Genomic DNA, 12,061 nt, shown 5'->3' on the forward strand with positions numbered 1-12,061 from the left:
AAGAATAACTGGGGATTCATGGACGCTTTAATAATGTTCGTCACTTTTGAAAAAAAGGAACATCGCAAATATCATCAAATATCTCGTCTTCGTCATCTTCGAAACTGGACAGAGCATCGGTGTAGTGAGATGCTTCTGACTCATGGCTAATGGATCTGAAAATAAAAATTGATACTGTACTGCTAAAAAAAGATCAACCTTTATTTTAATTGAAATGCTACATTGACTACATTGTACAAACAAAAAGTATTGAAAAAATATAAATCAATATCAAAGTTACATTCTGATATGAACAGTCCCTCCATTAATCTTTATAAATTATAATGGATTTGTTTTGTTTTATTTGAAATTTTAACTTTATAAAAATACTTAATCGGCCTACTTAATATGGAATGCGCATATTAAAAGAATCATATTGGAATCATCATAAACACATTAATCTCCTTATGGGCATGAATGCAAAATTTTGTACAATGATATAACTGTCTTCTTTTCATGCATATTATTGAATTCCCTCGCTATGAAATTTTCGTTAACTATCCACTGAGACTTTAAAATTTAACAGCAGAATGTTCGCGGAACAGCGTGTTCCACACATTAAACAAGACAGCCAAGATGGCCAATAAATCCCTCAGCTGACCCATCAATTCATCCGACATTAGACATGCATCCTGACCAAGCTTTATGACAATTGAGTCAAAAAATGTGACCACTAGAGTGTTAATGCTGAAGGTTTTTCAATAATTGGGCGAGGTGACCTAGTTTTTGACCCCAGATGACCCATATTCAAACTTGACCTAGAAATCATCTAAACAAACTTGCAGTCCAATGTCCAGAATATTTGGATAACAACAGTAGCCACTATACAGTTAACAAGATTTTTCTATTTTTAGCTCATATGACCTAAATTTTCATCCGAGATGACCAATGTTCTGACACATAACAGCAATAACCTAGAAAAGCATCCTGACAAAGCTGACTCAAAATGTGACCATCAGAGTGTTAACAAGGGTTTTCCATATTCCGCCCGTGTGACCTAGTTATTCACCCAAGGTAACCAATATTCAAAAATGACCTAGAAGTTTTCAAAACAAACGTTCAGATTAATTTACAGAATATTTTGATCAAAACAGTAGCCACTCGAGTGTTAACAACATTTTTCTATTTTTATCTCCTTTGACCTTGTTTTTCATCCCAGATAACCCATGTTCAAACTCCTCTGAACAATCACCTAGACAAGCATCCTGACCAAGTTTGATGACAAATGAGTCGAAAATGTGATCATTAGAGTGTTAACAAGGTTTTTCCACAATTGTGACCTAGATTTTGACCCAAGGTGACCCATATTCGAACTTGGTCTAGAAGTTATCAAAACACACTTTCAGACAAATTTCCAGGATATTTGGATCAAAACAGTACCTACTAGAGTGTTAACGAGATTTTTCGATTTTTATCTCCTGTGACCTAGTTTTTCATCAGAGATTACCCATGTTCACACTCATTAGAGCAATTACCTAGACAAGCATCCTGTCAAAGTTTGATGATGATTGAGGCAAAAATGTAACCACTAGAGTGTTAAGGAACAAATGTTGACAGATGATGGACATTAAACGAATGTAAAAGCTCAACCTGAGCTAGCTCAGGTGAGCTGAAAAGGAAGGGAAAAGTAATAATGGCTTTCAGGACTCAAATATCTGCTCATCAGAAATTTATTTTTTAAAAATTGATATTAAACAAGTACTCAAAAGGTAAAGTGAATACTTTTATACTTCTAGACATAATAACTAACAGTTTCTGAGAAAAATGAAAGTTCTTAAACAAAAAGGCTTGCCTCTGATGGCTTAAACTGACATGGCTAGAGATAATCATACATTAGAATATGTAAGACTTGGGTACTATAATAATATCAGGAACAGAGAGACAAACATAATAATAGAATTCAATCTTCCTAGAAAGACTAGTGGTGCGATCATCCATGTTAATTCAGCTAAATGATTTAAGATAATTGTGTAAAAAGTGCAATAAAATCCCCAACTGCAATCAATAAATTTCCCTTTAAATTGTCGTAAAAATTCAAAAAACATTCCTTCAAATACATCACGTACACGATTCATAAACGGTCATAATGTTCATAAACCTTTCACTAGAATTTTCATAGAAAAACGGTTCAGGCCATCGTTTTAAGATGGTCAAATTTTCGTAAGCACATTAATTTCTGAACAGTACAATGTCATAAACGGTGCATAAAATGTTCATAAATATTCAGGGAACAAGTTTGATTTTCATGTAATAAATGCGGAAAGTCCATACCTAACAAATATCCTTTCCAAATAATTAAATTCCATCTACACATTAAGGTTGTTCATCCCTGGAAGTTTAAGCAAAATCTGCCATTCGGTTTAAGAGGAGTTTTGTTCACAAAATTTCTTTATGGTATATAGTGAAAAAATCAACAAAGGGCCATAATTCTGTTAAATTTGGTCGCAGCAAAAATTTCTTCCTTTAATGCCATCTACACATTAAGGTTGTTCATCCCTGGTAGTTTAAGCAAAATCTGCCATCCAGTTTAAGAGGAGTTGCATTCACAAAATTTCTACATAATATATAGTGAAAAAATCAACAAAGGGCCATAATTCTGTTAAATTTGGTCGCAGCAAAAATTCCTTCCTTTACTACCATCTACACATTAAGGTTGTTTATCCCTGAACGTTTAAGCAAAATCTGCCATCCGGTTTAAGAGGAGTTGCGTTCACAAGATTTCGGGACGTACGGACAGACGGACGGACGGACAAGTGCAACGCTATATGCCCCCCCCCCCACTTTGTGGGGGCATAAAAACAAATACATATATAAGATTTCAATCTTACCTAGATAACGCTGGTGGTGTGAGATCATCCATGATTTAATTCAGCTAGAATTGATTTAGATTAAATTGTGTAAAAGTGGCAATAGAAATCCCTCAATCTGCAAATCACAATATAAGAATATCTTATTTTAATGGTTAAAATTCAAACGAAAACAGTCACACATGTTCATAAACGGTCATAAATGCTCATAAACACTTTCAACAAATTTTCATTATAAAAAGGTCATGGGCATGTTCTTAGATGGTCATAAATGTTCATAAGCAGTCATTAATGTTCATGAACAGTCACAAATGTTCATAAACGGTCATAAATGTTCATAAATATTCACGGGAATCAGAGCTTTGGATAATGCATGTCATGTAGATAATGCGGAAAGCTCCATAACTCTACAAATTGTCTTTTCAAAAGTAATTAAATTTCATGATTTTCGTTCTCATTTTAATTTACTATCCTAAACATTAAACATGTACAGTACACATACATTTAGTTAAAACATGAATGAGATATTGTTAGAAATTTTAACATAATTCACATTTATTTCCTTATCATACCCAAACAAGAGCTGTCAGAAAGACAGCAACTCTCGCCTATTCTTAGTGCTTGATAGTAAAAGTGCCTTGATAATGTTAATAACAAAAGGACAATTTTTTTTATTTAAATCCATGTAACAGTTATAGGCCCTGGAGAGAGTCCTATTATGCTCTCAAAGAAGAGTATAAAATTTCAACTTGTTTCAATAGAATATGAAAATAACTGAGGTGGTATGCAAACCTAAATGTAAATTCTAAGTTGAAAAAGGGGCATAATTCTGACAAATGCTTGATACAGTTACCTCCTCCTGTCTAAAGGTTGGGGTCATGATGGTGAACAAGTGTGCAATGTTTCAAAGCCATATGTCAATGGACCTTGAAAATATTTGAGGTATTACAAAAACTTTAACGTACATTCTAATTTGAAAAAGGGGCATACTTCTGTCAAAATATTTGATACAGTTACCACATCCTGTCTACAGGTTGGGGTCATGATGGTGAACAAGTGTGCAAGGTTTCAAAGCCAGAGTCAAACTTACGTTCCATATCCGAAACTCTTTTATCCAAATCCTTGACACTGCATTTTGAACCACTAGACGAAGCACGTGGTTTAGTGTTCGATTTGGAATGAAGCGATCTTACCGAAGATTTGTCACTTTGTCACTTTTCTCGGTGTCAATAATACTGTCATCCTTATCACTAGCGGTCCGAACCGCTGCTTCAGTCATAATAAAAAAAAAAAACTAATAAAAATCTAACAAAAAACTGCATCGCTGTAACAAGCGAGCATAAGTGTAAACGTCCGATTGTTTTCACGCTAAAAGTAAAACTGAGGGGCGCATGCTGTTTCGGTCTTAGACGCTTGCTTTTTATTTTAGTTTTACACATGCGCCTCGGCGTGTCCGATTGTAAACAAAGGGAAGTAAATCCTACATGTATATTTATGACTGGTAAGTTTAACGAGTGAAATATAATTATGCAAGACAGAGATATGGTTCTTTATCACTGCACTTTTACACAATGACATCTGTCTACCTACAAACTTTCATGTTAATATCTCTTATAGTTTTAGAGTTATGTCCCGGACAAAGTTTACAGTGAAAAAAATAATCAAAAGGCAATAATTCAAAAATGAGGCAAGGCAGAGTAACGGTTCTTGTGCACTGCACACCTTCCCAATGAGATCTATCTACATGTACCTACAAAGTTTCATGTCGATACCTCTTATAGTTTTAGAGTTATATCCCGGACAAAGCTCAAAGTGTAAAAATAAAAAGGGAAAATAATTCAAAAAATAGGCGAGGCAGAGTTACGGTTCTTGTGCACTGCAGATCTATTCAATGAGATCTATCTATCTACAAAGTTTCATGTTGATACCTCTTGTAGTTTCAAAGTCATGTCCCGAACAAGAATAGCGGACGGACAGACGGCCGAAATGGAATAAGGGGCCATTTCTTTGGTTATTTTCTATCGTTTAATAGAGGGCCAATGGCCCTTTACTCTATTGTTACGGAATAAACTCTATTGTTCTCTTTTGTACTGTTTACAGTTAGATGGCCCCCTATCCCTATTCCATAGTGCGGACGGACGAACGGACAAAAGGGCGACTATATGCTCACCACTCGGGGAGCATAAAAAGGAAGTGACCCATACTTTTTGCCAGAAGTTCTAGCTGTATGTGAGTCACATACAGTGTTTGCCTTTATACACTGTAGAGGCTAGTAGTGCAGCACTTTAAAGGGACAGGGGTCATATCCGAATGATGGCCCCCGTCAATTTTTTTAATAACTCAGACATGGTGTTTTGAAGGTTCTAGAAACATTTGATATTTCTCTGTTATTGTAATTCTTTCTTGTTTGTGTGTAGGAAATGAGCAGTATTTTGGGTTTTTACCAGAAATTAAGCATTTCGGTACCTTTGTATGTATTTGTGACTCTCCAAATGGAGGTGAAAAAATTAGCAAGAGCTGTCACAGGAGACAGTGACTAATAAAATACTGGACGCAGTAAGGAAGATAAAACTATGAAAGAAAAATCAATTATGTATAATTATGTATTGTTATATTAAAAAATAACATTGTTAACATAAATTCCAAGATCAAGGGGAATAATTCAGGAAATAGTCACGCTAGAGTTGTGAACCTTATCACACAACATGTGTGTAATGATAAAAAATATATATTTGAAGTTTGAAGTAAATACCTTAATAAGTAAAGAAGTTATAATATTTCTTAAATAAAATGTAATTGGTGATAAGGAATAAGTATTTGAAGTTTGAGGTAGATACCTTTAAAACTAAAGAAGTTATAGTAAAAAATAACATTTTTCCAGTAAAATAAATCTAAGTTCATAAGGAGATAATTCTTGCAATATTGGTGCTAGAGTTATGAACCTTGTCTCATAACATGTGTTAATGATAAGGTATATATATTTGAAGTATGAAGTTGATCCCTTAAGAAATAAATAAGTAGAAGTAAAAAGTAATATTTTTTAAGAAATGTTCTAAGTTCAAGGGGAGGTAAATCTGAAAATAGTTGGTGCTAGAGTTATGAACCTTGTCATATAAGATGTGGTTGATTATAAGAAAGACATATTTGAAGTTTTAAGTTGATATCTTAAGAAATGACAAAGTTATAGTGAAAAATATTTTACTGCGCCAAAACTTTTTATCTGTAATCTGGACGCGGACGCCAACGCCGGGGCGAGTAGGACAGCTCTTCATATACTTTGCATAGTTGAGCTAAAAATCAAGCTTCGACAGGTGGCGCAAAACAAGTACGAAATTTCGAATAAATTTTGTGAAAAATCTAAATGTTTGACAGACACCTTTTGGTCATTTTTGAAAATGTCATTGATTGCACTGTGTGTTAGTGATATTTTTAAAGGAATCGGGCGAATTCTGGAGTACATCTACATCGTACGTTTCCGCAATCACACTTGATTAAAACGCGACGGGAGGTGCTAGGTCAAGAAAAAGAAATATACATGAAATGATAGAAAGTGAGAAGAGGTTGGATAGGTCAAAAGAAAGAGATATAGACAAAAAGTCTGGCCAGCTATATTTTCGCCTCTTCAACCCAAACCTCTCCGGTTACGGTGGCCGCGGCTGGCACAGCCTTGGATATCACTAGTGGGTACTTGTAGCCGGGCCCCTTATGGCGGATTAGAATGTGAGGGATGATAACCCCTGCTTGAAGGATACCAAGTCAGGGGACTCTGCAATGGGTGCAGGTAGGCTTTTCCAGGCTGTGGCTGTACTAGAGAAGGAGTTCTTGTAGTACGATGTAGATGTGGATGGTTGGTGTAACTTCTTGGAGTGGTCACGTCTAGTGCGGCTTGGGGCAGGGGTGAGGTAATCGCTGACTGGTATGTCTACAAGGTAATTGATGATCTTGAACATTATGGTCAGCTGGGATTTAGTCTGTCGTGACTCTTATATCTCCCACCCCAAGTGTTGGATCATGGAGTATACGCTGCTGGTGTTGTGGTAACGGTTCGTCACATATCTTGCAGCTCCCCACTGGACCATCTCGAGCTTGCGTGTAAGGTCCTTGGTATAAGGGTTCCAGACGGTGGAGCAATATTCAAGGCCTGGTCGCACGACTGACATGTAGGCTGTGCTCTTGACCTGTTCGTTGCTGATGCGCAGATTGCGTCGAAGGAAGCCGAGTGTGCTGTTGCCCTTCTTCACAATCTTGTAAACGTGTTGGTTCCAGGAGAGGTTTCCAGACATATAGACTCCGAGGTACTTGGCTGTCGAGTCCATCTCGAGTGTGTGGTCCTTTAAGGAGTACAGGTATATGATGGGGGTTTTCTTCCTGTGGACCCTGATTATGCTGCACTTCTCTGGGTGGAAACTCATGCCCCAGCGTTTCTCCCACAATGCCTGTAAAATGTGGCAGTCCTCTTCAGTGGCGATTTCCCGGTATACCACACAGTCGTCCGCAAAGAGCCTGGCCTTGGACGTGACATGAAGTGGCTGGTCGTTGATGAAGACCAGGAAGAGTATGGGTCCGAGCACGCTTCCCTGGGAGACTCCGCTGATAACGGATGATGGGTCGGACGTTGCTCCATCAACGACTACCCGCTGAGTGCGACCTGTGAGAAATGCCTCAAGTATGCTGCACCCAAATTCAAATAGCCCAGATTGGTATATTTTAGGTGTGATTTTTGCTGGGTGGGGGTAATCATAAATTGCTGTCAGTCAGTATTTTTTGCAGCAATGCATGCAAACTATTATTTTTTCAATGTTTGTCTTATATCCTTAAATAATGCTGTTATCTGAAACAGATTTTAAAATATTTGGAATAATTGTTTCTGGCCACACTGAAATACAAATTTGTTCATTTTTAGGTGCCCTGCGCCCTTAAATGTTACTTTAACTAAAAAAATAATTAGTAATGCAAACTTAGACTTCTAGATCGATCTTACTTAGATGAAAGTTTCTTTAGCTAGATCGATCTGACCCCTTAATAAAGAATGGAATTTTCATCCATAAAAACACACTATAATTTGCACCGAAAAAACAAGCCGACAAAAACTGTTTGAACTAATAAGTCGAAATGACTTTGGACCGAGTTAGTTTCGGGATAAGATAAGATAAAATTATCTCAAACACAGAACAAACACCGATGAAACAGATATAGATTTAATAAGAGCTTAGACACACTCTTATATATTAAATCAAATGAACACTACTGGGATCCTACATATTACCGGACAAAATATGATGTTTTTCCGCTGTAACTTTTATTTAAAATAACGAAAAAGAATTGAATTTTACCCAAATAATTTTGGGTTCTTGATACACGTAAACATTCCTTTATCAAACATGAACTTAAATATTTGACCGTAGAAATGTGTCTTTAGAGTAGGGCATTATAAGAGGAAAAAATCGTGTAGACAACTCAATTTACCGGACATTGCGTTTCAATTTTTTTTAATTCCTGAATTGAAATTAATCTTTAAATAATCAGCAAGGAAACTACGACTATTGAATGGCAAGGTTAAGATATTGGAAAAACCCAGTATGTCAGTAAAATTGACACGGCAGCCATGCTTGTTACGAAGAGGCCAATATAGGGGTGTAATTGAAATTAACACTATTAACTCAATTAAAGTATTGATTCTTCATAATCTTTAAACGTATGAAACATTTTGATATTCAAATGGAATTATGTTCTTTGTCATACAGTTCCCTTTTGTTCATCATGTAGCATGGTACAAAAGCCATAAAATCTATTTAATTTACATCTCATGTAGAGTTTCCTCCCATGGGCGTAACCCGTTTCCTTATATGTTTTATAATTTGCATTTCTTTGTAAAAGACAACAACGAGATACAGTTTGAACTAAATTTAAAATTACTTTTTATCATTAGAATATGTTACGATTGTCTCCTGAGTTAACGTTGAGAAGAATTAACAGTAAAACCCATCTAGCATAACCCATTAAGGGCCATAATATTTGGGCATACGCAGAACAGATTATTCCCCCCGCATGACCAGGTCATGGAATAACTAGTAAACAAAAGGGTATGATGTTAGTAAATAAAGAACTGAATCAACAATATTTGCCTGAGAGTGGTTTTGTTGTTATATACTTTGAAATAGAAAGTGCGTGTACGATTCAGACCGGATGATTTTTTAATCGAAACAAAAAATAAAGCCTTATTTCACAAGAATAAATTTTGTCCGGTAAACTGATTGTCCGGTAAATATGTAGGACCCCAGTAAAGTAATTTCTAAATAAACAATGAAATATACTAAGCATATCAGTCTAAAGGTAAGACAAATCATCAACTTGAACAGATATAAATTATGACTTATTTCAGACCAATAAAAATATAGATTTAAATGAACACAGATCAAAATCGCACAAAACAGAAAATCACATAAAATAAAAGTCAAACTGACTTTAATTGAAGAAAAATTAAAATACATGAAAGGAAATTTAACAAACAAAAAAAAAGTCTTAGAAATCTACTTTGTAAAAACAAGCAAACAAAAATAAAATGGGTTGGGAGGGAGAGGCGAAAAAGATCTGTATCAACCAATATGTGTCTAAGAACTGTAAAAAACTGAATTTATAACAATTAACGCGTAGGAATACAACTAAATCAGTGACCCGAAAAATACGAATACCTAAAGAATGACCCATCAGATGAACCAATACAAATTTCTGTATTTTATCGGTAATTAATAGATTTTAGATAAATCGAAAATACTCTACATTATAAAGGTAAGACGGACGGACCGGAGTTAACACGGAGTCTCTTAAGTTATAACACATCCTTATCAGATACATAAAATGTTAAAAAGACATGTCGGTTAAAAATACTGATAATGATACTTACAACTCTGTTCTTGTATTACTTGCAGTCCGGTCTGTTGACTTTGCAATTCCACAACCGCAACTATTCGGCCCTTTCCATCAGTCTTCGGATTGACCTGCGGCATTTCGGTCTAAACAAATAGTAATTTAATGCTGGAAGTTGTTGACAAGTTTATTTCAAATATTTGTTGTAAAAGTCCACCTAAAATAAGTGAGCAAACAATACATTATTTCTATATTTATTATTATGGTTGTAGAAACCGAAAGTACAAAAAACCAACCTGTTGACTTTTAGTCGGATGTTTCCACAGCCGAGATAGTCTGGTTCCCGGTCGTACTTTGCTACGTAAAGAAACAGTTATATTTTCAAGGGTAGAGTTTTTTAACGTAAAAGCATCTTATATTAAATATTTTTTTCTTGATAACTATTAAAAATAGTTTTACTAGGCCAAGGTACATTACAATGATATTTAATTCTAAGATTTCTATATCTACTACAACAAAACAATAAATGATATTCATTTTCAATTACATTTTGGTTGCAGATATTAAGTAATACAAATAATCTATATTCCTCTATACAGCTAAAATGTTATGAATGGTATTTATAAAAATGTTGCAATGAAGGTGATGATTCAAGTTTATATTAACATTAGCGCAAAAGGAAAATATGTTTTATATATAAGATTTTCTCAAACCATTCCCATTAGCTTACATTACTTATTTTATACTTGTAATTGTATGGGTCAATGTCTATAATAATAGATATAAAGTTAGATTAATCCACAATCCGCCTTATGTCGTGTGTACATGATTAAAACATGAGCTAAGAGATACATATAGACTTCAGTAACTTTGAACCCATTTAGTAGTCTTCAGCAATCACGCAAGGCGTTGGCTACAATTATGTTGTCTCAACACATAAAGGCAACCTGTCAGTCACGAAAGGTCCCTGTGAATTTGAAACAGTTCATTCAATTTTTTTATGAATTTCAATATCGACATGCACAAATTAGCTATCAACAGTATAAGGTCTCGTCAAAAAAATTAAATAGTACAGTACTAATACGATCGATGAAACGGACGACTACTCTTAAGTTATAATCTGTTATGAAGGGAGACAATTATTTTTTCATGGGCAGTCTTTTGAAAGTATTTTAAAAGTCAATATATGTGTAGCCTTTTGTATTAGCTGTATTACTACGACCGAATTACGGACAGGGCGGACAGTGAGACAGGGTGGAACGTACCAGGGTGGACCGTATGTTCGGATGGGGCGGACCATATTTTGGGACAGGGCGGACGGTGACTCGAGACGAACGGACCATAATTTAATGTATTAAAAATATTTAAATACTGAGGTTGCCTTCTTATTACTTTTAATATCATTATAAACATATACATATACGCCCTGTCCTACGACCGATTTATATGTATTTGTCAAAAATCCCAATATAGTCTTAAGATAGATTTTTAAAGAATATTACATTTATTTATTCCATTTTAACCTGTTGTTATCTACTTATGCATCGTATTTGTATTTGTATAGGATTACCTACTGATCGTTCCTGTAAAGATTGAACAAAATCAAGTATATTGTTTTGAACCAAAGGTTGTATAAAGAAATCGTTGATAAGGCCTAAAAACGGACACACTGCCGTAACAAAAGCCCATACCTGAGAGTTACAATATCAGAACACACAAGTACTGTATATATGCTCTTTCCTTATATAATTATGATTATTTTTGTATAATAAGTTTAAATGTATTTCAAGTTCCTCGTACAAGTATTATATTATGTCTTATATAGGGAGATAGTTCAAAAAGTCATTTATGTGTAGTTACTGTTCTTCAGTACTATCATTCTTCTGACGGGTAAAAACGGAAGCGGTGCATAAAATACCGAATGACACCTTTAACCCATTACCGCATGAGAGTTTTGTGAATAAATGGCTGTTTTCATTAAAAAGCCTCCTGTTACAAGTTCGAGGTGAAGTTTCAATAAGATAGCATTGCCAGTTCAGAAGTTGTTCTGTGGAAAAGCATTATTTAAAAATAAATAAGTATCATAAAGGTAGATAATTAAAAAATTAAACAAGATAAAATTATGACTTCTGTACATTTCACTTCGTCATATTATTTTCTATCACTGTATGATGTTTTAATCAAATTAGTTCGATATTTTTCAAATCATTCTCCGAACAAGCATTATTTAATATTACAAACGAAGATAATTAAAACATCTAAGTAACGTACAGTTCTGATTTTTTGACACTGCACTTCTTCTCACAATTCGAAGTTTCAATGAAATATCAATGATGGTTCAGAAGTTA

The 12,061-nt window shown here is 34.8% G+C and overlaps 1 long non-coding RNA gene across 1 annotated transcript; it reads right to left on the reverse strand.

The window, feature by feature from the left end:
* Window positions 1–36: 36 nt before the first annotated feature.
* Window positions 37–10,073, reverse strand: LOC132751991 (uncharacterized). The gene is made up of 3 exons (XR_009628750.1): window positions 9,751–10,073; window positions 2,868–2,964; window positions 37–155 (listed from the first exon to the last, which is right to left on the reverse strand). It is a non-coding gene; the product is annotated as an uncharacterized LOC132751991 (long non-coding RNA).
* Between the last annotated feature and the right edge of the window lie 1,988 nt (window positions 10,074–12,061).

This window comes from Ruditapes philippinarum, unplaced genomic scaffold (assembly GCF_026571515.1).
Source record: "Ruditapes philippinarum isolate M1 unplaced genomic scaffold, ASM2657151v2 ctg2159_1_1_1_1, whole genome shotgun sequence".
NCBI classification, from domain to species: Eukaryota; Metazoa; Mollusca; class Bivalvia; order Venerida; family Veneridae; genus Ruditapes; species Ruditapes philippinarum.